At 44.6% G+C, this 26,433-nt stretch overlaps 2 long non-coding RNA genes across 3 annotated transcripts; one reads left to right on the top strand and one right to left on the bottom strand.

Moving 5' to 3' along the window:
* The first annotated feature begins 4,138 nt into the window (after positions 1–4,138).
* LOC310681745 lies at positions 4,139–25,983 on the top strand. The gene is made up of 2 exons (XR_014513576.1): positions 4,139–4,269; positions 25,887–25,983. It is a non-coding gene; the product is annotated as an uncharacterized lncRNA (long non-coding RNA).
* On the bottom strand, positions 9,058–25,894 carry LOC310681663. 2 transcript variants are annotated; one of them, XR_014513467.1, is made up of 3 exons: positions 25,442–25,894; positions 22,222–22,342; positions 9,058–9,202 (listed from the first exon to the last, which is right to left on the bottom strand). It is a non-coding gene; the product is annotated as an uncharacterized lncRNA (long non-coding RNA). The 2 variants fall into 2 exon arrangements; XR_014513468.1 differs by lacking the exon at positions 9,058–9,202 and adding an exon at positions 17,650–18,049.
* Positions 25,984–26,433: the final 450 nt, after the last annotated feature.

Below are 26,433 nucleotides of genomic sequence, written 5' to 3'. Positions count from 1 at the left end.
GTTACATAGCTGGGAGGATAGCACATCAATCTTCTTGAATATGCAGTTAAGGGTTCTGACCACAAGGTGGAGATGTTCGTGTTGTTCTTGTCTTGCGCAGTCCTCGACTCCAGCGTCCTGCGCCACCCCCAGTGGGACACTCCCTCTTCCTCCGAGCTTGCCATCCACAGCTGTAGTCTGGGGTAAAAGTAAAGGTAATTCCTCTGGTGTTGACGTTGTTTCTGGTGACATTAGAGGGTGAAAACGGTTCTGAGTGGGGACACTCCATTTGCCAGACACAGGGGGGTCGGTTTTAGATTGTTTGGCTCTTGGGGAGGGCAGAGCCTCGTCACAGTCCCTTAGGCGTTTGCCTTGGCCCATCGTTGTGAGTCTTTTAAAATAGCAGTGGTTAAAAGGTAATAAAAGGTAATAAAAGGTAATAAAAAAAGGTAATAAAAATAGAAAAACAACCTAATGTGGGCTGGCGAAAAAAAAACCAGTGTGTCGAAGGCTGCCGAAGGGTACGGTTATCTGCTCGTTAAAGCTGATTTGCGATGCAGGCTTTGTAGATTATCAGCAATGTAAACTCCTGGTATGGGCTCCGTCACCCTGGTGCAACCTTCAGCAAGAACTTGAAAGGCTGGGAGCCGCAACACAAATTTTAGGGAGGATTCGAGATGAACTCCGGCAAATGCGTCTTACCTTGACGCCATTTCTACAGCAGCTTCCCCAGATCAATCCAAAGCAATCCTCCTTCGTCAGACTTAATTAAAATCTGGCATCACATCAGTGGAGAGTCCAGCAATTACTTGTCTAGCTAAATGCAAAACTAAAGTAAATGACTTACTCCAGTGGTTGTAAAATCCAAATCGGGAGAAGAGGTCGGAGAGAACTGGGAAGCGGAACCTTACACGGTGGCCATCTTGGCTCGACCGAGTGTATGTCTCATTCATGGAGGATAAAGTTAACAACGGCTAAGGTTGGAGGATAAATTTGGTTTGGTCCACATTGTAACGCAAACCTACCTAGCTGGTGCATTTCTGAACTGATGCAGAAATGTGGTGAACTCAACTGATGTATGGAAAAATGAAACAAAAACAAAAAACCTTCAAAGCGGACAGATTTGTCCATTCCTAGCAATGGCTGCTAGTCATGAAGGTGTTTACAGTGGTACCTCATGTTACGGATGGATCCGTTCCAGAGGCCCATCTGTAACGTGAAATACCCGCAAATTGAAGCACTGTGTCTACGCAGGCGCGCGGCACGATTTGGCACTTCTGAGCAGGCGCAAAGCGCAATTTAGCACTTCTGCGCATGCACAAGTGGCGAAACCCGGAAGTAACCTATTCCGGCACTTTCGGGTTGCCGTGGGACGTAATGTGAAAAGACACAACATGAAGCAGACGCAACACAAAGTATGACTGTATGTACTACAGCCAGTATCACAGGCAGAATGTCTCCAAATAACACACACAGCTTTATTGTGGTCTACTTCTCGGCCTTTTGGCTAAGATCAAGTGTGTATCTGAAGAACAATATCTGGGGATTACGGAATATATAGTCCTATTTTGCTTGTGGGCATCCCAAATGCATCTGGTTGTCCACTGTGGGAAAAGGATGTTGGACTATGTTTAGTCTTATCCTGCAGGCCTGCTCTTATGAGCGTCTGGAAGGCTCCCCAAAACTCCTTTAGCATGCTCCTGAGATGCCCAGTTGCGTCCTCCACACCACTTAAATGAGGATTATGGGAATGCTTTGTGTCGTAGTGCTTCGAAGTGTTGTCCTCTGAGGCAAATCAACTCTGGAAAGGCTGCACTGAGTTTCTCCCTGCTCTGAGGGAGAAGGAACGAAACAACGCCCTCTTCCCCCACAACTGTCTTTATATTAGAAAACATGCTTCAGTGTTTCTAAAATAATCCCTGTGTAATCTCTTTATAGCTTTCTAATGTTCGTATTCCCTTTTGTTCTCTTGGATACATACATTTTCATGAAGTTTAGTGATCTATTCAGGCCTCAACACAATATGCATTCGAAACTCCCTCTCAATGACAAGGAGAGCTACTAAGGGATTTGTCTGGTGATGCCTTTCCACCGCCGACTTTGTCTACAGTAATTTATTAGCATTAGCAGAATTCAATTACAGATGACACATAACAATAAGCAGACATTAATTAACGCTAAATACCCAAATTACTATGCGATGTTACTTCTATACTAATTTGTCCATTTATTAGTTCTGTGTTGCCTCTTAAGAAATTAAATGGCAGATATATGCGTTACTACATTTCCATATTAATTTGTAGATTGCATTCTAAGATTCATTGTTATGTCCTGTCTTTTATGGTCTTTCTGCTCTATAGTTTTAACGAAAGCCACGTTGCTAGCCCGGCACCAAGATTAGTGGGGGGAAAGCTGGTTTTGACACTGAATGTCAGCAGTAAACCTCCAACATTGAAATGAACTTGATGCATAGTACATTTAGTTATATGCAGATCCTGCAAATGTTGAGTAGAAGTGAAGCATAGTGATTTAGTGAGGGCTGTAATTTCATATCAGGGATTCACTGTCATTCAACATGCTTTAAGCAAGTCCTTCAAAGAACCTTTCTGCACCTGAATGAACTGCATAGACAACAGAACCAGCCCACAGGCATCTTGTGAAAATATGGAAACTATCCTATACATTCTTCAAACACTACTTTGTGTGTAAATAACGCAGACCTTAGTTTAATAGAATTGAGACTATTGTTGATTTAGGGTATTCAAGCAGTACCAAAAATGCAAATACTGTATGTATTTCCCCCCAGTTATATACAAACTCTCTTCCATGGTGCATTGAGCTCCTGGTTCTACAAAACGAATTTTCTAATCCCGGTGTTAGTCTGCTAATTCTAAAAAGCACTTCTAACTCATTGCTTAAAATTGCCTAAACTAAGGTTACCAGATTTTTTTTCAAAGAATCCAGGGACCCTTTTATTAAAAAGAGAAGTCAGTTGACTGCGTGGCTGGGTGCTCTCGCACCAGCTCGATTTGAGTCGCGGTGTGTGTGTGCCAGCGGTTCCCCCTCAGCAGTGGCAGCGGCAGTAACTCCTCCTTCTCACTGCGTCAGCTCTGGGGTTTTAACTGGCCCTGGAGAGCTGTTGGGCAATTGGCCAGGTGGTCAGGCGCTCTTGCTCCTAGCTCGATTTGGGTCACGCGGGCAGGGGGAGTCAGCGGTTCCCCCAGTTGATGCACTGGGTGTCCCCGGTTCCCCTTTGGCAGTGGTGGCAGTCTCAGCAGCCCAGAGCCAGCCTGGTAGCGCAGTTGGCTCTGGCTGGCTCCAGGAGCTGTTCACTGCCATGGTGTCTGCCACTTTGCCTCACCGGAAGTCCCCATATGATGTGTCTTGTGCCGTTGAACAAATCACACAACAGTCATTCCCTACTAATAAATCTACAACACTTAAAATATAAATCTGGGAAAATTCCAGGGATGGATTTTGTCCGGGGACAGATTTGTAAATCTGGGAACTGTCCCCGGAAAATGGGGACATCTGGTAACCATAGCCTAAACAGCCTAGTTGAGAGATATACTGAATGACTTCTTTCAGACACAACAAATAGCTACAGTGGGACCTAACTGTGACTAACTTTCCCCCCAGCTAGACAAAAATAAACCATTTTTTATTCATTAGTTTCTATGCAGAACTGACAAGTATTTGCATTGTTCTGAATTGTACGGATTGTTTGTTAACCAGAACCCCAATTCTCATATTATCAGTAGTGTAATGCTGCCATTGAGGAGGAAATAATTGCCCAAACCCAGACTGGAATCTTCTTAGCAGGGGTATCTGTGGTATCCCCAGGGCTGGAAAACAGAAACTGAGACATGGGGTTGTTACATTAGTGGTTATTGGGAGATAACCACTAAGCAACTAAAGGGTGAATCCATTTTTCATGTTTTTCCCAAGTAGTGCAACTTTCTGGGTTTTGGTTTCAGGGTTGGCCTGATTGTATACTGGCTTCCATTGATCTCAAGCCATGCTGGGGTTTGTTTTCGGTCTTCTTTCTTGTCCTGTTCTGGTTCCAGGCATGAGTTGATCTTGACACCCAGTATGTGGAGTAGAGGTAAGCATTTTCCCCATCAGAATGCTTTGGTTTTCCCCATAGGACATTTAGACAATCAAGCTAACTTCTATCGCAGAACTAACACCAATATCCTGAGTGCTGTGGAATACAAGAATTTAGTTCGAGAAAAGGAGAGTTGTGAATGTAAAAGATAAGGAAAAAAATATGCAATCAGTGTTTGAAAGGTATATGAGATCAACTTATTCCATTATAAAAATTATGATTCCCAGTGCTTTTTCGGGGGGGGGGGAGAGCAGGGGTACGCATACCCCTAACATTTTGAGAATCTTTGTACTTTGGTCCATTTGCTGTATTTCTTTCCCCCGATTTGAACTATAAAATCGTGGTTTTCTTGAGTCAATGAGAGTATCCCTAAACATTTTTTAAAGAAAAAAAGCACTGGTGATTCCCCCCTTATTATTGTTTATATTTTCCTTATTAAGTTTGGTTTTTTCATTTTTTAAAAAGGAATGTGATAGAACACCGAGAGCTTCTTTAACAACACTATTAGTAGAAATATTCACTGACCACAAGATTTACTTTGGTTCCCAGGCCAAAACAGGCCAACATATTCCAAGATGCTTTGCAGACTGCCTAATTCAGATCAAGGTTTGTGTTTGATGAAGTTCTGAGCGGCAGTGCAAAAGTTATCAGGATTTTGCTCCCCCATAACGCCTAAGACAGCAACTACTGGCAAACTACTGTGCATGCGCATTTTAAATTTTGAAGTGACAATTTGCCAGGACTTCAGCGTTTGCTGAGGCAGCCATCTAGTGGAAGCTACGTACAGTGATTTTTCCATTAGTTATGACTGTATGGTGTGAAGTAGCTCGAAGAGCATTTGTCAACCTTTTTTTGGCCCATAAGCACATATGGAAATCTGAGGAACTGTCCTGGAAGACCACACCCCACAGCCATTTGAGCATCCTACAGGCAAACCTCACCAAACATGCTGCCCTAGCCTACATTGCAAACCCCTCACCAGGTCATGACACAACGCCACCCCAATACATGCACACCACAAATACATACACCCTCACACACACACACACACACACAACTCCCCATGAAAGACAACTGCCAGTCCTGTCTGCTTCTGTATTCAGAAATAAGGAGTGGCGCTGTGGTCTAAACCACTGAGCCTCTTGAGCTTGCCGATCAGAAGGTTGGCGGTTTGAATCCCCGCGACAGGGTGAGCTCCCGTTGCTTGGCCCCTGCTCCTGCCAACCTAGCAGTTTGAAAGCACACCTGTGCAAGTAGATAAATAGGCACTGCTGCGGTGGGAAGGTAAATGGCATTTCCGTGAGCTGCTCTGGTTTCGCCAGAAGCGGCTTAGTCATGCTGGCCACATGACCCATAAAAACTATCTGTGGACAAACACCGGCTCCATCGGCCAGTAAAGCGAGATGAGCGCCACAACCCCAGAGTCATCCACAACTGGACTTAACTGACGGGGTCCTTTACCTTTACCCTTTTCTTCTCTGCCTCAGGCAGCAAAATAACCATGTGGAGCATGGAGGATAAATTGCGAGCAAGCAAACTTTGTAACATCGCGCAACATCATTACTGACTCCATTGATGCATCTACCATAGCTTACTTCCCAGCATTGTGGAGCTTGAGCCAACATGAGATGGCCTTAACTCTCACCTTACACTGGCAAGGTTTTTTCGATCATTGAATTGTACTTGGGTATTGCATGGTTTGCTGAACCCATGCATGCAAATTAACTCTTGATAAAGATTTTCTGAACTGGATTAAGGGACCACTAATCTGTAATGTTCCTGTGATTTTTTTCCTGTTATATATTGGATTCCTCTGGTCTTTCATCCGTCAATCTACAGAATTGGAGCCTTTATCTACAGATTTGGAATTTATTGGACTTGATTGCTGTGTTTTTGGTAATTTGGACAGAGTCCTCTTCTGGTCTGGCAACAGAGCCCAAAGGAAAGGGGGGCATGGTTGGCAGGGCAAATGTTGTTGCCCCAGCATGTAGTGAGAACTTGCTCTAGCAATGTATTTAGAGCTTATGATTCCAGCCTATGGATCATAGGCTCCACACACTTTTTAAGAACCTCAGTCCTTAAAGGGGAAACACTTGGGACTACAGGCCATTAGGCAAACTTGTCAAGGATTTTCAATACATTCCCCAGGAATATACATACACATTTTGCATGCATCTTTTATGTAAAATATGTGTTTTAGTGTGCATCTTTGTGCACTAAAATGCATTGCATCCACTCAAAGAAGTACCGTATCTTTGCTCCATAAGACGCACCTAGTTTTTAGAGGGGGAAAGCAAGAAAAAAATATTCTGCACAGAGCATGTAAGCAGCTCTCGCTTTTCTTGCTTTAAACCCTTCCATCCCTCCTCCCTCTTTGCTGAGAAGCCAGCAGAGCAAAAGCGATAGCTGCACAGCGGCTCTTGTTCTGCTGGCTTCTCAGCAAAGTGGGATGAGGGACGAAAGGGAGCCCTTACAAGGGAGCGCTGAGCAGAGCCTGGCACTGGCTCTTGCTGGCTTTTCTGGGAAGTGTGGGAAGGGACAGAGAGCAGCCCATCAGTCCCTTCTCCCTCCTTGGAGAAAAGCCCCCAAGAGGCGTGCTCCCTTTAAAGAGCTGTGCAGAGCGTGCGTGCGGCTCTTGGGGGCTTTTCCACGAGGTGGGAGAAGGGACTGATGGGCTGCCCTTCTCCCTTCTCAGGGTAAAGCCCCCAAGAGCCGTATACACACTCCACGTGGCTCTTTAAAGGTAGCAGAGCCTCCTGCCTGCATTCGCTCCATAAGACGCACAGACATTTCCCCTTACTTTTTAGGAGGGAAAAGGTGTGTCTTATGGAGCGAAAAATACGGTACATTATCAGAATGAGAACTGCATTCCAATCTGTAAGGAACTTCAGAAGCAAGATCGGGTTGGTCCGTAGCAAAAAGTGGACCAAACAAATTCCTTCTCCACCTTCCCCTGACACCCTGAGAACCATGACGGCAGTGTAACAGGCACCAGGGATCCTGGAAGATATCATTTCCCCAGGACACATGTCATTACTATGGATTCCTGGCACCAGGGCAGCATTCATTCTACACACCAAGGGAGGGGAGAGTGAAAAGGGAAACAACTCATTTCCAACCCAACACTCAGAGTGTTTGGGTATCAGATTGCCTGTTCCAAGCCAAACTAAGCCTACGGGAGCTCACCCATCACTAATCAAAACACAGTGTCCTTTTGAAAAATGATAATAAAACTGGAGAACAACAGATATTTCATAAGCTGCACAAGAAGCTCATGTGAATTCTACTGTGGCTCCGGGGTACGGCGATAGGGCAGTGCTTGGTGAAAACAAAGAAGAGTCACTTCTGCTAGGGATTTTTCCACCATCTTGCCTTCTGCTCGCAACAGGCTAGTCGCAAGCGAGGTGGTGATAAGCAGCGCTATTTCAACAGATCACCAGGATCCTAGTGGGCTCTTACAACTGCATCCAAAGACTTCTTCATAGCACTTGCTTTGTTTTTAGCTATGCATGTATAAGATATATTTTCATCCAGATCTGTATAATCTCTGTTTTGTTATTTCAACCATTGAATAAAGAAATTATTGATTTCCTACCGCCAAGGGCAGAGGATTTCATTACATGGCATCTTGAATGCAGCAATTGCTTCCAGCAGATATTCACTGGGTTGATTCTCAATGCTTTATACAAGGAAATGAAATGTCTTTTCAAAATGGCATTTTAGATGGATTGTCCAGTCTCACTGGCAGCTTTGCTACGTGACTGGCCTGCAGAGTTCTCTTGGAGACACTTAAAATGGCATTAACAGAATACAAAGCTTATTTACATAATAGTGACCATAAAGGTTCCTCTTCTGAAATACCGCGCAACATGCTTTTGTTCTGAAGGGTTCCTCAGCAAATTGCTATTACTTTTCCTAACACTTTTCAAGAATAGTAATTTTAAATTCAAACATCACTGTTCTATTCAAGATTTCCCCATTTATAAAAAATATGTCCACAAAGTGATCACGAGGAGAGATGTTTCTGTTTAAGGACTTCGGCTTACAAATGGCAAACAGCCTCATCTAGTATACAAATTTGTTTTAAGCATGACAAAAGTTCCATCCCTACCAATATTCCTCCATCTCACTCTTATGCTTCTGTGTAGAGTGAGACTCATCTAGCAGTATCTCTGGCAGGGATGGGGAACCAATTCCCTCCAGATTTTGTTGGAATCTAACTGCTATCAACCCCAGCTAGCATGATGATGGGATAATGGGAGCTGTAGGGACGCGGGTGGCGCTGTGGGTTAAACCACAGAGCCTAGGACTTGCTGATCAGAAGGTCGGTGGTTCGAATCCCCACAACGGGGTGAGCTCCCGTTGCTCGGTCCCTGCTCCTGCCAACCTAGCAGTTCGAAAGCACGTCAAAGTGCAAATAGATAAATAGGTACCGCTCTGGCAGGAAGGTAAACGGCGTTTCCGTGTGCTGCTCTGGTTCGCCAGAAGTGGCTTAGTCATGCTGGCCACATGACCTGGAAGCTGTACGCCGGCTCCCTCGGCCAATAAAGCGAGGTGAGCGCCGCAAGCCCAGAGTTGGCCACAACTGGACCTAATGGTCAGGGGTGCCTTTACCTTTACCTAGTCAAACAACATCTGAAGAACCACAGGTTCTTCATCCCTAGCCTACTTGTAGGGATGTAGGGCCCCTTTCTGCCAATCCTCTAATGGGGGAAGGAGCCTCTGGTCGGCACTCATGTTCCCATTTTCCCACTTTCTTTCCTACCTTACAGCTATTTGAGGCCCCAGCTCTTCTGCCACCTTCCTCTCTCTATTGCAGATGTTAATATTGTACAACGTAATGTGACTGGATGCACAAAAACTGGTTCGTTTTGGGAAACAAAACATTGCCAAAGCCCATAAGTTTAATTAAAGCTTTACTTTCTCCAAAACAGAACAGTAAATCCAAAATATCCAGAAGATCATGTGCAAGTCCAGCAATGACTCAGCTGAATATGAAATATTAAATACTCCAAACAGATCTAAAATGAAAGGTCTGTCTCTCCTTATTGTCTCCATTTTGCCTGTATTCACTCACTGGAGATGGTCATTTACACGTCTTTACTTCCACAGAAACTGGGAACAAAAGAATAAAGGCAACTCTCTTGCAAAATGGAGATTTGCAACCAAATACCTTTGTTACCTGATTTAAGGTTAAACACTCACATGCCAGCTAGCAGAAAAAAACAGTAGTTAATAATCAACCCATCAAGGAGTTCAGAGACCACTTAGTATACTCCAGTGGCATTTTCTGATGTTAAACTTTCTCAGCAATACACACAGCCATTCACTATTTCAGTGTCAATTAAGCAATGATACTAAACACTTCTATGGTCTTCAGGCTTAGCACCTTAATTCAATACTTGCCACAGAACAACCCTAATACACGACCCATGCTAATCTACTCCAAATGAGGAATCCTGCACAGACCAATCAACTCACAGTCCCAACAATTCACTTGGTTTTAAATGTGCAAAACAGCCGGCCTTGCTTTAACATTTATTATATTCTGGTCGCACCTATAAATAATTCCAGCACTTTTTTGTCTGATGATAAAAACTATCTCAAAATACTTCTTGTAGTTGACAGGCATGTACAATAATTACTGTTCAGCAAGACCTCTATTAGAGTACTGGGAGCTACAGCCCGAGACAGTAATCCTGACTAAATTAGCCGTAGCTGCAGCTCTTGTAGTCAATTATTCCAGCTAATAACAATGCACAGTCTGTTCCACTGGATATATGCTGGTGAATACAGCCAGGAGGGTGTCTCTGGTATCAGAAAGCGTTGAGTAAACTTCAGCCAGCCTCTCCAACTTCTCCTGCACTCGTGTTCCAATAAGACCTCCAATGCCTAACAATACTGACTCTTGGGTGTGATTGTTCAGCTTAGCGGTTTATCCATCACCTGTCCATCTGCTGACCTTTAAGGCAGCCAACTCCTGTTCAGAAGGAAGTGTGCATCTGGTGAGGCAAGTTTTACAGCAATACTTTTTGTTCTGAACAAGCAAAACACAGAGACAGAAGCATATGGTATTGAAACCTTGGCCAGGAGTGGCAATCCCCTATTTTATGCTTTTCCTCCTTGCTTCCTTTTTTTCCACGCTGTGCTGTCTCCTGCCAAGGGTGTTTCTCGAGGTCATCCTTTGCCAGTTCATGCTGCATCTTTGGATAGCCTGTGAAATGGTGTGGCCTTATCCTTCCTGCCGCAACCTACGTTTTAAGATAACAGGGATGAGCCAAGCGCACAGCAATTATTGTTAACAGGGGCTGGAAATCTCTCAGACAATTGCGGCAAAGGCAGCCCTTGTGATCTTTTCACCCCGGTTTTCTCCTTTCTATATAAGCAGGGGGAAAATGACTCTACCAGGACTTTTGTCAGTCTTCCAGTGGTTTTTCCCCCCCTTCCTCCTTACTCATCAAACCTCTTTATTCGTCGGTGCAGTGCTAATGCATTCCGCTTGGTCATCAGAATCGCTATACTAAACTGTTCTCTGTCTTCAGTTTCCAGGTTGAGTTGCAGCTCTATTTAACACTCCATTTTGGATTGCTTTGCTGCTGAGTCAACATTTGAGCTATGGTGGATTGGGTAATACGGTACCTTCAGCAAGGACAGCATTTGGCACCCCCACTAACTTTGATTAGGTACCCATATAAATATACCATATTTTTCGCTCTATAAGACACACTTTTTCCCTCCTAAAAAGTAATGGGAAATGTGTGCGTCTTATGTAGAGAATACAGGCTGCACAGCTATCCCAGAAGCCAGAACAGTGAGAGGGATCACTCTTGCTGTTCTAGCTTCTGGCTTAGACCCTCTGTCCCTTCCCCCACCTCGCAGAAAAGCCTGCGAGCGCCGCACACACACTCCACGCAGCTCATGAAAGGGAGCGCTGAGCAGAGCCTGGGATGCACACAGGCTCTGCTCAGCGCTGCCTTTAAATAATATTTTTTTTCTTGCATCCCTCCTCTAAAAACTATGGTCAGGTGTGTCTTATGGAGCGAAGAATACGGTAGATGATGAAGATGCACCCCTTCAGCTTTGTGCTCTGTGCCCACAACATCCTTGTTGTTGTTGTTTAGTCGTTCAGTCGTGTCCGACTCTTCGTGACCCCATGGACCAGAGCACGCCAGGCACTCCTGTCTTCCACTGCCACCCGCAGTTTGGTCAAACTCATGCTGGTAGCTTCAAGAACACTGTCCAACCATCTTGTCCTCTGTCGTCCCCTTCTCCTTGTGCCCTCCATCTTTCCCAACATCAGGGTCTTTTCCAGGGAGTCCTCTCTTCTCATGAGGTGGCCAAAGTATTGGAGCCTCAGCTTCACGATCTGTCCTTCCAGTGAGCACTCAGGGCTGATTTCCTTCAGAATGGAGAGGTTTGATCTTCTTGCAGTCCATGGTACTCTCAAGAGTCTCCTCTAGCACCATAATTCAAAAGCATCAATTCTTCGACAATCAGCCTTCTTTATGGTCCAGCTCTCACTTCCATACATCACTACTGGTAAAACCATAGCTTTAACTATACGGAGCTTTGTTGATGTCTCTGCTTTTTAAGTTGCTGTCTAGGTTTGTCATTGCTTTTCTCCCAAGAAGCAGGCGTCTTTTAATTTTGTGACTGCTGTCACCATTTGCAGTGATCATGGAGCCCAAGAAAGTAAAATCTCTCACTGCCTCCATTTCCTCCCCTTCTATTTGCCAGGAGGTGATGGGACCAGTGGCCATGATCTTCGTTTTTTTGATGTTGAGCTTCAGACCATATTTTGCGCTCTCCTCTTTCACCCTCATTAAAAGGTTCTTTAATTCCTCCTCACTTTCTGCCATCAAGGTGTGTCATCTGCATATCTGAGGTTGTTGATATTTCTTCCGGCAATCTTAATTCCGGCTAGGGATTCATCCATCCCCCTCCATGGATCACTGCCTTGCCATGGCGAAGGGGCTTGAATAACTCAGAGAAGCTATGAACTATGCCGAGCAGGGCACCCAAGATGGACAGGTCATAGTGGAGAGTTTTGACCAAAAGTGATCCACCTGGAGCAGGAACCGGCACGCCACTCCAGTATCCCTGCCAAGAAAACTCTAGAAACATTGCACTGGGTAAATCTCACTAGTTGCAGCAACCTTGGAGGTCCATTCTGTATTGTTAGCTTTCACCGCTCTGAAAAGCTCAGATTTTATAACCAGGTTATCATATAAGTCTTGTCTTGTTAAAAACTCTTCAGTGCAACTGATCTTAATCACTTAGAACTTAACCTTCATTTGGATGCTATAGAGCACTTAAACATTTAATTGAATAAGAAAACCAGGATTACAGTCTCCATTCAGACACATAAATCATCTTTTATAAAAGTCTGGGTTCATGGTTGTTCAATTGCCACTGACTTTAATTAGATATGTGCCATTGTGAGGATAGTTGTACCGGGGGTTTGATGGGGAGGAAATCACAGTAGGAAGAATTCAAAGTAGTTGTACGACCTTGCATAACCTTGGCTCTCTTGGCACCGCTACCATTTCCCTTTTGTGGTATTTCAGAAATGCCTACCACCAAAGGCTGCAAACCGGCGCACATTTAGTTTGCCTGAATCCAGCTGAAGTCAATAGAACTGAAGTAGCTTACATGCAGGGACGCGGGTGGCGCTGTGAGTTAAACCACAGAGCCTAGGACTTACTGATCAGAAGGTCGGTGGTTCAAATTCCCATGACGGGATGAGCTCCCGTTGCTCAGTCCCTGCTCTTGCCAACCTAGCAGTTCAAAAGCACGTCAAAGTGCAAGTAGATAAATAGGTACTGCTCCAGTGGGAAGGTAAATGGCGTTTCCGTGCGCTACTCTGGTTCGTCAGAAGCAGCTTAGTCATGCTGGCCACATGACCCGGGAGCTGTACGCCGTCTCCCTCGGCCAATAAAGCGAGATGAGCGCCGCAACCCCAGAGTCGGTCACGACTGGACCTAATGGTCAGGGGTCCCTTTACCTTTACCTAGCTTACATGCAGTTTTCCATACCCATTGCTAAAGGGGAATTAACATGTAGTTTAGCAAAACTGGCCGGCTCCAGTGAAACTAGGGTTCTGTATTTTTCAATGTTGCATTCAGTATCAAGACAGTGAACAAATTTTAGGAAGCGCTGAGGGTACCACACTGCCTTTAGTGGTCTCCTTAGATACCATTTTATAATGGTCTCCTTAGATACCATTTTAATATGGCTACAGAGTAGGGAAGGAAATAGCATAATCTGCAGGGAGTAAGCTGATGAAGCTGTTGGGTTTCACTAAGGGCCCTCCTGTCTTCCTCACAGCCCCCATCCCAATAATTCAAGCACTGATCCAGACCTTTAGGACAACTCACAGTTACTAAAAACAAAAACAAAAAATTATGTGGCAGACATTGTTTCTTATACGTCTGTCTCATCTTTCCATAGAAGTGTTCAGGGCGACTTAGTAAATGTGGCAGATCTTCTTGTCCCTTTTGCAGTTGCCTGCAGATGGAAGGGGTTGGTTCGGATGCAGACAACTGAGCTTGGGTGAATAAGCTAAAGACACTTGTACATTTCATTGCATCTCCTTTCAAAATGGCAGCAACATAGTAGGATCTAGGCAGATACAGTGGTACCTCGGGTTACATACGCTTCAGGTTACAGACTCCGCTAACCCAGAAATAGTGCTTCAAGTTAAGAACTTCGTTTCAGGATAAGAACAGAAATAGTGCTTCAAGTTAAGAACTTTGCTTCAGGATAAGAACAGAAATCATGCTCTGGCGGCGCGGCAGCAGCAGGAGGCCCCATTAACTAAAGTGGTGCTTCAGGTTAAGAACAGTTTCAGGTTAAGAACGGACCTCTGGAACGAATTAAGTACTTAACCCGAGGTACCACTGTAGTGCAAAAAAGGGGTGTCAAAAGCAAGTTAGATGGTTCCTTGACTGGTACCTCACTTCCTTTTTGACAGCAACAGCTTCAGAACACCAGCTGTGGGAGATCTTGTCAGCTGGTGCTAGGTGCAATACTGAAAATTGGTTGCTAGGTTCAGCCCCTCCCATTTTTTTACCATGAGAGCTTCAGGGTGGCAGCTACGTGCTCATAAAGTACAGGCCAACTACTTGGCTGGAGTTCTGCCCAGCAAGCAAATAAGAATGAATACTGAATAAATAGCTGGCATCATTCAACCTCCCAGCAAACTTTGTGCAAACAAACCAGGATGAATGGTCAATAAACAGGTCATCTGGAAATGGCCATGGGGGTCTCACATTCTTGGAATAGTTTCACTACAATGGAAGGATTGGTTGCATGTGTAGAAAGGGATGCTTGGGTGGAGTTGCTCCTCCAATCTTCGATTTTGATTCAGGGATGTATATAAGACACATTTAACACTGGCATTGCAACTTGCCAGTATAGAATATATAAACATTAAAAAGGTAAAGGACCTCTGACAGTTAAGCCCAGTCACAAACGACCCTGGGGTTGCGACGCTCATCTTGCTTTATTGGCCAAGGGAGCCGGTGTACAGCTTCCGGGTCATGTGGCCAGCATGACGAAGCAGCTTCTGGTGGACCAGAGCAGCGCACAGAAATGCCCTTTACCTTCCTGCTGGAGCAGTACCTATTTATCTACTTGCACTTTGTCGTGCTTTTGAACTGCTAGGTTGGCAGGAGCTGGGACCGAGCAATGGGAGCTCACCCTGTCGCGGGGATTCGAACCGCTGACCTTCCGATTGGCAAGCCCTAGGCTCTGTGATTTAGACCACAGCGCCACATAAACATTATCCAGTTCCTAACAGTTTTTACTGAAGGCTTTGGAGTTGTAATGAAACCTTTGGAGTTACATGATGAATTTTGTTAAGCTGTTTATTATAGTAAGCAATTATTTTTTAAAAAATAGGAAAGATTGCCACATTATACAGTAGTTGGCATTTACAACCCCTTCCCTATAATTACGATTTTGGAAATTTCATTACAATATATATTATAGATGCACCATCTCATTAGTAAACAAAGTCTTGCTATTATGCTCCCCTTTGCTCAAAGACTCTTGCTCAGCTAAGTAGATCACACTTGCTTCATTTATTTCCATACTCATCTCTAAATGCCTTCTCTTGGGGCCTTTGTTGTCTATCAAATGATCTTCTGTAATCCCAACTTATGCTTTTTATTTTGTGCATTTGTTCATAGGTGGATGCACTTGAGTTCCAGGACAACTAAATCTCCCATGCAGGCACACACATACTTTCTTCCCTTTGCAGAATATTACCATGCAATTGACAGTCAAGAAGGCTATCAGTCAAGAAAGGTGGGAAAACATAAATGATGCATTACACCACTTTGCAAACTTATGCGCAAAGTCAGGCAGGGCGTTTGAAAATGAAAACATCACTGAATGAATAACAGGTTGTAGTGCAAGGATGCAGAGTGATTCAGCTTCATGAATTCATAAGAGAGGGAAATTGTTCTCTAAACAAAACAAAAATAGGAAGGCAAACTTACAGTTCTGTAATTAGCACTCTGTAATGAACAGCCCCTTCACTTAGGCAATGCTCTCCTCATTGTGTTGTTTTGGGTCTTTCCCTGGAAATCCCCACCCACCCAAACCCACACTGTCAAGATTTCCAACTTTTGACTTCCAAATTTTGCCCAGTCCCCAGTGGAACCAGGCATAACAAAGGACGCAAGGAATGGGACCTAGAAAAATGTGAGCTCACATAGGGAAAACACACAGAGGGTTATAGCAGTCCTTATATCCCATTATTACCTGACTGACAGAACAGTGTTTACTTGTTGAAGCTGTGAACAAAATACTGGTTGGTAGGCAGTCTTTTCGTCTGTGCTCAGGCAGCTTTTTGATGAATCCAGTAGAATTATTCATGATAAAAAGATGAAGGATTAATTTGCCCTTTTGCACCAGTTCTAGGATGCAAGTTCCAGCCCCTACGCTGATGGGACCAGTTCCTCTGCTTGGGCCGGGAATATCATACAGTTACACAATGCAAGAAGAAGAAGAAGAGAAGAAGAATTTGGATTTGATATACTGCCTTTCACTCCCTTTAAGGAGTCTCAAAGCGGCTAACATTCTCCTTTCCCTTCCTCCCCCACAACAAACACTCTGTGAGGTGAGTGGGGCTGAGTGACTTCAGAGAAGTGTGACTGGCCCAAGGTCACCCAGCAGCTGCATGTGGAGGAGCGGAGACGCGAACCCGGTTACCCAGATTACGTGACTACTGCTCTTAACCACTACACCACACTGGGAGGGAATGGCAAGATTTATGTGGGGGGGTTTACCTTACAGGGTGCCCCACAAGATCACTGCCCTGCAAAAAGTGATTTTTCCAGGACAGTGAACTTGCATGGCACCCCAAAACGTGTGTTATGGGGCACCATGCCAGACAAAGTGCATTCCAAAATTGTGTGAGATTGTTGCGACCATTTTGGCCGCTGCCCTCTCACGAGAAAAAACAGGGTATCCCATTTTTCCCAGGGCAGTTGACAAGTTATTTGTCCTGATTTTAACATAGTTTATATAAAGCTTGTACAGTGGAACCTTGGGTTGCAAACGTGATCCGCGCAGACAACCCGTAGCACCACGTCTGCATATGTGTCACAATTTGGTGCTTCTGTGCATGCGCAAAGCGCGATTTAGTGCTTCTGCACATGTGCGAGCGCCAAAACCCAGAAGTAACCTGTTCCAGTACATCCAGGTTCGGTGAACCCGAGGTACCACTGTACTTGAAAAGTGTGTTCTCCTTCATGGAGAGCACGTGTTGCGGTGGGGTCTGCTGAGCCACCCCTCTGTTACCAGGCAGGGTCTCTAAAGATGGCCTGGGGCAGTGATTGGTTCACTGGGTTGCTGGGGTAAAAGTTATGTTGCAATTTTGGTGGGAGGAGTAAAATGTTTAAATACTCTGCACACAGCCTGGAGCTTTCTCTTTGCTGTGTGCAACAGATCACCCGCCCACCCGCCCTTGAGTAAGGGGTTGTTGCATTCACCTTGCTATGCCTGTCATGGGGTCGTCTGCCGTTGGGGCAGGGGCCTGGTAGGAATTTTGTCCATCTGGCTGATTGGCTGGGCCATTTGGTTTTTGCCTACTGCGTAGCAAATCGTCACAACTTGTAAGGTTGCGGTTAGGCATTGGTTATAAATTGATGGAGGAGGGGTTAGGATAGGCTGTGCCTGCCCCTCCATGGTTGCTGCGGAAAGGGAGTTCCGTTAAAGGAATCCTGGGGCTTGCCATCTTTTCGTCCAATCCCTGGAATGGGACTAGGGCCGGCAAGCCTTCGGGGAGCATGCGGATGAGAATTGAGGGTCTGTGACTCAGCTCCATTTCTCCCCGACTTGCTTTCCCCCGCACTGTCTTTTGGTGGTGCCCGGAAGTCAGTTCTGTCCCCAGGCGGGGGGACAGATAGTCTTAACCAATGCCTAAACAACCACTCACGGTTTTGTATTTAAATAAAGTTGTGGCCAAAATTATGCCAAAAACCTTAAACAAAAATTAAGTGTGCATTGTGAGTTATTTGGGGGGTGACTTGGGGACCTCGACACGCAACTCTTCACTTGACTTAAACTGAAATCTCAGTTATTGCCAGCCCCAGTCTCTGTCTACAACGAGCCCTAGGCAGAAAGACTTTAAAATGAAAAAGTAGCAAATAATTTTCTTGTTTGTTTGCTTGCTTGTTTTTAATGACCATTTTGCTTGCTACAGGAGTTCTGTTTACAAGTCGTGACCATAACTGCATCTTTGAAGTCGCTCTCATAAATGGAAGTGTCACTGTTTTTGAGTTTGATCTACACCCAGGAGAACAGGAGTCTGTTTGCAATGTGTTCTTATTCACTAGATTGCATCTCTTCAGAGGTTACGGAAGGACTGCCTGTTCAAAGGCCTGCTAGCTTCAATAAAGTGTGGGGTTTGTGGGACTGGTTTAAAAATTTGGATTCACCCAAACTTCATTCCTTAAAAGAAGAAGAAGAGAGTTATTGTGGCAGTTTAGAGACTTAATAGATTTACTGTAGAACTCAGCTCCAACAAAGTTTATGCTATAGTAAATCTATTTGTCTCCAGGGCATCACAAGGCACTGCTATTTTTGTTGCAGCAGATTGGTATACCTACTAACTCTTTGCAAAGGCCATTGTTACATTTAAAATTTAAGCTGCATTTTAATATATTTTAAATTACCATCCTGCTGTTATTGACAAAGCTGGTTTTCAGATTGATTTCTTTTTTTTATATTGAGTACAAATATCAAACATATATAGTGCGCAAAAGCAGAATTACAAGCCTGGTAGATGAAGGGAACGCAGTGCGGTCTTGACTATGCTACCACTCAGTGGATTTGTAACTGGCTGACGGACCGAACCCAAAGGGTGCTCATCAATGGTCCCTCTTCATCCTGGAGAAGAGTGACTAGTGGGGTGCCACAGGGTTCTGTCTTGGGCCCGGTCTTATTCAACTTCTTTATCAATGACTTGGATGATGGACTCAAGGGCATCCTGATCAAATTTGCAGATGACACCAAACTGGGAGGGGTGGCTAACACCCCAGAGGACAGGATCACACTTCAAAACAACCTTGACAGATTAGAGAACTGGGCCAAAACAAACAAGATGAATTTTAACAGGGAGAAATGTAAAGTATTGCACTTGGGCAAAAAAAATGAGAGGCACAAATACAAGATGGGTGACACCTGGCTTGAGAGCAGTACATGTGAAAAGGATCTAGGAGTCTTGGTTGACCACAAACTTGACATGAGCCAACAGTGTGATGCGGCAGCTAAAAAAGCCAATGCAATTCTGGGCTGCATCAATAGTATAGCATCTAGATCAAGGGAAGTAATAGTGCCACTGTATTCTGCTCTGGTCAGACCTCACCTGGAGTACTGTGTCCAGTTCTGGGCACCACAGTTCAAGAAGGACACTGACAAACTGGAACGTGTCCAGAGGAGGGCAACCAAACTACAAGAAAGAAGATTCCACCTAAACATTAGGAAGAACTTCCTGACAGTAAGAGCTGTTCGACAGTGGAATTTGCTGCCAAGGAGTGTGGTGGAGTCTCCTTCTTTTGAGGTCTTTAAGCAGAGGCTTGACAACCATATGTCAGGAGTGCTCTGATGGTGTTTCCTGCTTGGCAGGGGGTTGGACTCGATGGCCCTTGTGGTCTCTTTCAACTCTATGATTCTATGATTCTAAGGCAGTCCTGTGTAGGAAGCCTAGGCTGTTTCTTGTCAGAAGGTTGGAAGAGCAGACCAGAATATAGGGAGTTGTTCTCTACCTAATCTACACATTTTGCTGCTGTTTTATTCTGTGAATAATACATGTACGCCAAAGGAACTTTTAATCTGCCAATCCAGTTGGAGAAAATCCATAGTACTGTTACTAACCATTGCTAGTATTCTGGCTATCTCGTTTATTCAAAAACGGCACTACCTTTTTGCATGTTCTATTTATTAGTGCTTATTGAATAAGCAAGGCAGCATAACAATGCTTTATATTCATACAAGATGGGCTTATTGGGGGGGGGGGGAGAAAACATGCCTTGTGCAATGCAGTGACCACCAATATAAAATCTGTTGGCTCTTCACGGTATCCAGAAAGAGGGTATTGGAAAAAGTTAAGATAATAAAGGCTATTGGAGATCCAAATCCCAAAATATACATTTTTAATGACCAGCTTGGATTGTCCAGAATGCTATTTGCCATGTAGCACATAGGAAAGCAGCTTGCTGCTGATTATGGTGACAAAGTAATCCACAACCTTACATTAGGCATGCAAAGACCAATTCATGCATTTTTTAAAAAGCAATGCTAGCAACTGTATACTGTCTAAGGCGATATTTTCCACGGATCATTTAAAGCAGGACTCATAAGCCTTTTAATAGTGAAATGTATCCATTTTCCTGGCCATTCTGACTGAAGCTAGATGTTTGGTGGCAAACATGGGTCTAGAGATTCAGGCTGCTATTGCATAAGCGTCAACTCCTGGGGTTTATTTTCTCTGTCTCAGCAGAGTTAAGCAGAAAGTCTTCCTGCATCTTCACAGCCGCGGCAGTCCAGCCTTCTCTTGACGAATTACCAAGGAATAACCACCTCACCCATCCAGTTCTTCTCTAAAGTCTCTATTATTTACATGACAAGTTGCATAGCACTACTGGTCTACATATAAAACTAGAAACAAAACTATATACAGATCTCCGCTTCATCCAGACTTCCACATATTCTGGCAGCCACACGGACCAACACTGAGTGCCTCAAATTCAGCTCCATCTCTCCAGACATGCCTTGATGAAGACATCTGTTGCTCAGGAGAATCTACGTTGACCTAAGCAGATGTTTCCAGTGAGCCTCGAGGATGCACTTTAAGCCGGTGCTTCCAGGCTCGTTTCAAGTTGATTTCGGCAACACACCAATGCAGGTTCATAGACCTAACTGCAAAGCAGTGTGCCTCTTCCATTTACACCAGAGAATTGGAGGGAGAAAATGTTGGAATGGCCTCTTCTTAGGCACAAGTCACCACCCCCTCCCCCAAGATGCTTCTCCTCTGCAGATCACACTTCTCTTTGCAGCAGAAAAGAATCAGTCCAAGTTCCTAGCTTCATGGAGGCTGCCAAGCTCCTAGTTTTACATTCAAGTGTGTTCTCCTTCATGGAGAGCACGTGTTGCAGTGGGGGCTGACAGGACACTCCAAAGTTGTGGGGCAGGCTAATTGATCGTTGGCCACTGATGTGATTGGGCTTCCCTTATTGTTGGAAAGAAGTTAATGTTGCCATTTGTTGATTGACAGCCAGAAATGCTATAACTCCCTGCACGGGGTGTAGAGCTTCCTCTTTTCGCCCAGTGCATCAGATTGCCCGCCCCCCTCCCTATATTTAGGGTTGTTCGCTTTGACCTTGCTATGCCTATGGGGTCATCTGCTTTTGGGGCAGGGCCCCGGTAGGAATTTTGTCCATCTGGCTGATTGGCTGGGGCCATTTGGTTTTTTCCTACTGCATAGCAAATTGTCACAACTTGTAAGGTTGCGGTTAGGCATTGGTATATGGTTTGGTTGGTTGAGGGGCATGGATTAGCTGTGCCTGCCCCTCTAATGCTGCTGCAAGGGATTCCGTTAAAGGAATACAGGGGCTCACTATTGCTTTTGTCCACCCTGTCAAGGGGGCTAGGGCCATGCAAGAGCCCCTGGTTGCATTTGGGGAGGGCTGAGGGCAGGTTCCCTGCTCCATCGCTACCCCCAAGTGTATTCCCCTTTTCTGACTTTCGCAGGCATGTGGAATGTCAGTCTGTCCTCCATTGGGCAGATAGTCACAACCAATGCCTAAGCAACCACTCGCATTTTTGTATTTTAATAAAGTTGTGGCCAAAATTATGCCAAAAACCTTAAACAAAAATTTCTGTGTGATGTGTCAGTTATTGGGGTGGCCCTGGGGACCTCGACACGCAACTGCTTTGGGTGCTTCAGATATGAGGCTAAGATCAGTTTTGTTTGGGACTGGTTCCTAGTGCAAAAGCAAAGCCTATATATATATATATATATATATTAAAATAATATTTTATTAAGACTTTCACATAAAAAAAGAAAAAGAAAAATACAAAAATAAAAAGAAAAACAAGTAAAAGCAATTCCATTTTCATAGTATTTCTTACATTTACTTGTTTCCCAGACTTCCCCACACCTCCCCTCTCTGTATTCCAATTCAAATATTTAATCAGCAAATCCCTTCCCTCTGTCTTATCTTTATCTTTATCTTACTGTATTATACCTTTAATTCTTCATCTTTTTAACCTTCGAATTTTCCGTACTACTTCACCACATTATTACTAATAACCCTTTAACCTCCATCCAACGTCATTCTAACATTCATTAATTTTATAAGATTTCTGTAAATAGTCTTTAAATTTCTTCCAGTCTTCCTCCACCGTCTCTTCTCCCTGGTCTCTGATTCTGCCAGTCATTTTTGCCAGTTCCATGTAGTCCATCACCTTCATCTGCCATTCTTCCAGAGTGGGTAGTTCTTGTGTCTTCCAATACTTTGCGATGAGTATTCTTGCTGCTGTTGTAGCATACATAAAGAAAGTTCTATCCTTCTTTAACACCTATTTTTCTGGTGTAAAAGCAAAGCCTATATTACTCCTACCGTACATCCAGTTTCCCTTCTGAACGCATTTTTCGGGAATCTGAAGTGCCATTCCCTTTGATCACGACTTCTTTAATAATGGGCAGCATCTTTCTCTGACAAGACTGTAGCATTATCATTCCTAAGATTATTTTTGAAAAAAAAACCATAAACATTATTGTCCCTAAGATGGAAGAAGGGCCTTTCAAAGTGGTCTACAGCAAAGACCAGAGAACAGTACGTATTATGTCAATTGCTGTGGCAGGTTTAATTAATTAAATAAATTCCTTTCTACAGACCGAAGGCATTTTCTTTTCCTGGATTCCTGATTTTTGGGAGACAATTTACAAATGTAGATTTGTTCTGTTACCTGCAAGCACAGCGTATCAGCCACATTTTGTTGTTGTTTTTAAATACCCCATGCATTTTTCATGCCTCTAATGATCCAGCTGTCAAGCTGGCTTACCAAATCATTTTTTAAATAAATAAAAAAAACACACACACCCAGGCGTTTCATCTCAATTGTTGAAAAAAAAATATATAGTTCTTCATAGCATGATCTCGGTGGTAGCAGTCAGCCCGTCACCAGGTACTGAGTCAGGTACTAATGATGAAAAATAAAAGGAAGGCGAGCTACATGCAGCAAATCAATGCCCTACTGCGCAACACACATTGACCCTCAACATGAGGAATCAGAGCTGGGGAGATGATGAATTAGACAGCCTTGCTGTGGCTCTCTGCCTAACTAAGGAAGAAAGAAAAAGTGTCCATGAGGGGGGAGGAACAGAACCCCTTTCTGTCCACATTATGAAAGAGAGAAGGAGTGTGTGTTTAATGCGTTTAATGAAAAAAATTGCATGCCCAATCCAGGAAAAGCAGGGTTTTCAGTAAAAAAAAAAAAAGGATATGCAACAACAACAAAAAGCCAAGAGTTGTATTCCAAAATATCTGGAGGGCGCCAGCTTGGAAACGGCAGCCTTAGACACTGCTGGTACGTCTAAGGTGCCTGGAGACTGGAAATCATGTCGTGTATTTATAGCAGTGACCAGAGGCGGAATGACCACCAGGAGGAGTCCAGAGGAGGGCAACCAAAATGGTCAAAGGCCTGGAAACGATGCCTTATGAGGAACGGCTAAGGGAGCTGGGCATGTTTAGCCTGGAGAAGAGGAGGTTAAGGGGTGATATGATAGCCATGTTCAAATATATAAAAGGATGTCACATAGAGGAGGGAGAAAGGTTGTTTTCTGCTGCTCCAGAGAAGCGGACAAGGAACAATGGATCCAAACTACAAGAAAGAAGATTCCACCTAAACATTAGGAAGAACTCCTGACAGTCAGAGCTGTTTGACAGTGGAATTTGCTGCCAAGGAGTGTGGTGGAGTCTCCTTCTTTGGAGGTCTTTAAGCAGAGGCTTGACAACCATATGTCAGGAGTGCTCTGATGGTGTTTCCTGCTTGGCAGGGGGTTGGACTCGATGGCCCTTATGGTCTCTTCCAACTCTATGATTCTATGATTCTAGGAGCGCAGAGAGAGGAAGCTCCATGGTGCATCTGCAGCAGCAAAACTGGACGCCTTCTTCTGCCCCAGGTGCAACAAAACATGTATCTCCCATATCATTCCTCTTCAACCAGGCCTTTGGTTGATTAACCTCTAACACCTTTTAATATGTGTTTGTGGGAAGAGGTGGGGGTTATTTGTTTGTTTTTGTTTTATTATGTATTTTGTACTTTATATCTCACATTTTTATGTCATGAACCATAATAATAATAGTGTTTTCGTGCGCTCTGGTTTCCGTCATGGTGTTCCGTTGCACCAGAAGCGGTTTAGTCATGCTGGCCACATGACCTGGAAAGCTGCCTGCGGATAAACGCCAACTCCCTCGGCCTGAAAGTGAGATGAGCGCCACAACCCCGTAGACCCCTTTGACTGGATTTAACTGTCCAGGGGTCCTTTACCTTTACCTTTTTTATTACCAATGTAACCCAGAAGCAAATACAATCAGAAGGTCAGCGGTTCGAATCCCCGTGACAGGGTAAGCTCCTGTCGCTCCATCCCGGCTCCTGCCAACCTCGCAGTTCGAAAACACACCAGTGCAAGTAGATAGATAGATACCATTGCGGCGGGAAGGTAAACAGCCTTTGTGTGCGCTCTGGTTTCTGTAATCTTATTCCTACTTCTTTTGGAGGAAGCCCCATTAAACTCAACAGAGCACACTTCTGAGTAGACATGCATGGAATTGCACTGTAAACCTTCCACTAACTTAACCACTTAACCCTGGGCTGACTTACACTTACCTGTTAATAACTTTCTCATTGACTGATGTCTGGGAATGCATGTTCCATAACAGTGCAGGACACAGGTGGGGCTGTGGTCTAAACACTGAGTCTCTTGGACTTGTTGATCAGAAGGTCGGCGGTTCGAATCCCCACAACGGGGTGAGCTCCCATCACTCCATCCCAACTCCTACCAACCTAGCATTTCGAAAGCACACCAGTGCAAGTAGATAAATAGGTACACCTGCGGCAAGAAGGTAAACAGCGTTTCCGTGCACTCTGGTTTCTGCCACAGTGTTCCGCTGCACCAAAAGTGGTTTAGTCATGCTGGCCACATGACCCAGAAAGCTGTCTGTGGACAAACGCCAGCTCCATCGGCCTGAAAGCAAGATGAGCACCGCAACCTCATAGTTGCCTTTGACTGGACTTAACCATCCGGGGTTCTTTATCTTTAAAAGGTAAAGGTAAAGGTACCCCTGCCCGTACGGGCCAGTCTTGACAGACTCTAGGGTTGTGCGCTCATCTCACTCTAGAGGCCGGGAGCCAGCGCTGTCCGAAGACACTTCCGGGTCACGTGGCCAGCGTGACAAGCTGCATCTGGCGAGCCAGCGCAGCACACGGAACGCCGTTTACCTTCCCGCTAGTAAGCGGTCCCTATTTATCTACTTGCACCCGGGGGTGCTTTCGAACTGCTAGGTTGGCAGGCGCTGGGACCGCGCGACGAGAGCGCACCCCGCTGCGGGGATTCGAACCGCTGACCTTTCGATCGGCAAGTCCTAGGCGCTGAGGCTTTTACCCACAGTGCCACCCGGGTCCCTTCTTTATCTTTACCTTTTTTAAAATAATCATAATCATAATAGTAAAATATTTTGGAAACAAATAAAATACTGTTTATTTATAAAACACCTTATTTAGAAAGGCACGGTACAACATGATATCACCGAGCTCTCATCTGTTTCATTATCTTACCCTGATGTATTTCTTCCCCTTTTGGTGGTGCTTGTTACTCAATTGCTCTATCTCCCGCCAGTGAGAATCTTGTGCTCCACTTCACATTCTATCTGGTCTTGCATCTCTGCACCTTCCCAAGTCTGATCTCCCACAGTAACTTCACCTCCGGCTCCCCGCATTCCGGCTGCCACACTCCACTGCTTGGCAAGGAACAACTAACAAGAAAGGTGACTCGAAGTGACAGGTTTGTAATAAGTACAGCACCCGATCATGGCTGCTCTCCTCATTTTAACCCTGTTCTCAAATTTCTCTGTGCTCGCTTCTGTGCCTCCTGATCCTATAACTAAACGCTCTCGAGCCACAACAACGGTGGAAATAAAATGATTTATAATGATAAGCGTTGGCTTAGCTGACCTGTAATACTGGAGGAATGCAAGTAATCACAGATGCTCTTGTTTTTCAGCGTTTTGTCTTTAGAAATGATAGAGGTCTGCTGAAGTGGAGCCTTTCAAAACTGCCAGAGCATCACACTGTATAATACAGATGAAAATTCCAACTTACTCTGACCCGGCCTTCGTATCCATTAATACAGATAAACCCTCAGTTGTGATACAAGAGTGAGTCATACAAATCCCCCATTCCAAATATACCTGCCGAGTGGCACTGTCACAGCCATCTAATGGTCCACCATCAAGGTGGCATTTTAAGCTTCTGCTCCTTCTGACATTGTCCCTCAAATGAACAACCAACAATCTCTACATATGACAGAAGGAGACCGGATGCCACTCATTGTTCTTGACAGAGCCGTGGACTGCAGGCATGCTGTTTTTGATATCTCAACCAAGGGATAGGTCTTTTATAACGTTTAAACAGAACAGAGCTGATCAAGCGATGATATGTAGTCCAGGTAAAAAAATTGGCCTCTCAGCTTTTGCCAGTGTTGCCAAGGAAGATTAAATGAGGGATAGAATCCAGCTTCCCACTATAGCAGATTGGTGTATTATTTTGAC

This window comes from Podarcis tiliguerta (assembly GCF_965153285.1).
Source record: "Podarcis tiliguerta genome assembly, chromosome: 7".
Taxonomy (NCBI): Eukaryota; Metazoa; Chordata; class Lepidosauria; order Squamata; family Lacertidae; genus Podarcis; species Podarcis tiliguerta.
This window is presented reverse-complemented; position numbering and strand designations above follow the sequence as displayed.